Source organism: Capsicum annuum, chromosome 11, assembly GCF_002878395.1.
Source record: "Capsicum annuum cultivar UCD-10X-F1 chromosome 11, UCD10Xv1.1, whole genome shotgun sequence".
NCBI lineage: Eukaryota > Viridiplantae > Streptophyta > Magnoliopsida > Solanales > Solanaceae > Capsicum > Capsicum annuum.
In genome coordinates, this window is record NC_061121.1 from 69,109,562 (window position 1) to 69,111,863 (window position 2,302).

General features: G+C 35.8%; 1 non-coding gene across 1 annotated transcript; it reads left to right on the forward strand.

The window, feature by feature from the left end:
- The first annotated feature begins 493 nt into the window (after positions 1 to 493).
- Positions 494 to 600, forward strand: LOC124889194. The gene has a single exon (XR_007047803.1). It is a non-coding gene; the product is annotated as a small nucleolar RNA R71 (small nucleolar RNA).
- The last annotated feature ends 1,702 nt before the right edge of the window (positions 601 to 2,302 follow it).

Consider the following 2,302-nt stretch of genomic DNA (forward strand, 5'->3'; position numbering starts at 1 on the left):
CCACCCATGAGAAATTAGGGTGGTTCCTCCAATTTGGATTATATATACTGCCAAAATTCTATTGATCCTGACAATTTGCATTCCCTACATAGTTGACTGAATCTGGATTAACATAACATGCATTTGCTTTATGCGCACCACTTCTGCAAACTTCACACCTTGAATATACTTGTTGAACCACATTTGCTGTGGCTGCTGGTTGTGTTTCACCCAACTTTAAGTTGTTGAGCTGAGTAGTCATATTATTTTACATTGCTGCAATCTGTGCTTGTAATGCAGTGAACTGATCAACCTCTAAAACCCCTGCAACCTTCTTGGGAGCATTTCTTGAGTTTGTATGCCAATCAGGATTCTCTTTGCGATTCGATTCAGCAATGCATACAGTTCTTCATACATTTTCTCTAAAGCCTGGCCTCCTGCTGTTGAATCCAAGAGAATCTTTGTATTAGACTCAAGGCCTTCTATAAATATGTGTACCAAAATATTATTCGATTGTTGATGATGAGGACAATTTCTGAGCATACCCTTGAATCTCTCCCAAGCTTGGTAGAGATTTTCTCCATCTTTCTATATGAAACTCAATATCTCACTCCTCAATCGTGCAGTCTTCTGGGATGGAAAGAATCTAATGAGGAACTTCCAAGCATAAACATGGGTGCGGTGGTTCAGTATGTAACCACCTCTTTGCTTCCCCTATTAGAGAAAAGGAGAAGAGTGTCAATCTGACATAATCAGTATTCACATCTTTAGGAATGTATGTATCGCTTATTTCCAGGAAGGTCTGTAAGTGTTGCTGTGGATCCTTGTGTGGAATTCCATGAAATTACCTCACAAATTTCAACAATTGCACCATATTTTGTTTCAATTCCCATTGACCTCCTGGTTCAGGCTTTCGAATGCTGTTAGTCACATGGTTTGTAAGTGGGATTTCCACCTCACAACAGGTCTTGCGGCTAGTTGAATAGGAACAACTGGAATAATAAGAGCTGGAAAATTTCCAACATTTGGATCAACAATAATTAGATCTCGTATTTCATCCATCTGTCCCTGTTGAATGTATTATTGAGATCTTTGCCTCTGATGAAAAATTACTTTCGATTCTACAAAGGGCTCTACTAACTCTTTATCCCTAGCTGGTCCAATGTTCAGCTAAACCTACAAAAATTCAGCCGCTAAGATCAAGTTGTTAAACTTATTGTCAAAAACCAAAAATTAAGCAAGTTACTAATTCTATTAGATCCCCGGCAACGGCGCCAAAAACTTGTTACGTCTCTACATACACACAAGTGTACACGATCGTGCAAGTAATATAATGACTTAGAGTCAGATATCGTTCCCATGAGGATCAATAAACTAGAAATTTATTCAATCTTCAGTTTAATACAATTGGGTATTAAGTGTTTGAAGGTATCAAGATGATTTTGATTTATAAATAAAATATAAATTGCTAAACAATAAATAATTAGTGACGACTAGAGCAAATCAAGAAACAGTTGTAATCAATAACGAGGATGATTCCAGGATTAAGGTATTTCAAACAATCATCTAATTCTCTATTCTTATCACAGTCTAATTGGTTATTGAGTTGATGATTCGCAAGGTTTATGCAGCGATCTTGGTCTCTCGACCTCAAATTTTTTATCTATTAAATGTTGTAGCCATAACTCCCGCAGAGATACAACAATTCTTCTAGATTCATAAAGTTGTCTTCTTGCATATGAACTAAGCAAGGCTTCTAGGCATATCCCTATCCTAGATGCTAATTCAAATCCCTTATTTCATAAAAGAATAAGAACCTTACTCCCAAATTTCTTCATTCTATCCTACGATTCTTCTCCCGGATGCACATAGAAATATAAATTTATTCTAATGGTGTCCAATCATTAAAATAGTAAGCTCAAGAAATTAAGAACAACCCAGAAGATAATCCAAAAAGAAACTATGAATAAGAATATAAAAGAGTAATCATGTTCTTAACCTCAACCCCCGAAATAGGGTGTTTAGCTACTCATGTTTGAATTCACCATTCAAAATAAGTAATAAATCATACCCAAAATAAGTCTTGAAGTAAAGAAATTTAAAAGAATGTCTAAGAACATTAAAAGAGAGAATTTTCTCCTTTTCCGCCTCTGCTATGCTTGCCAAAAGTCCCCCAAAATTATCTTGGATTTTTCCTTTTATAGTTGGGACAAAACACTTAAAATATTCTTGATTTTCCACACGACGCATCGTGCCATGCTTTCAATTGCTATTTTTCATTAAACTTTAGGTAATCGCGGAGCTCAAGTATTCCTTTACAATT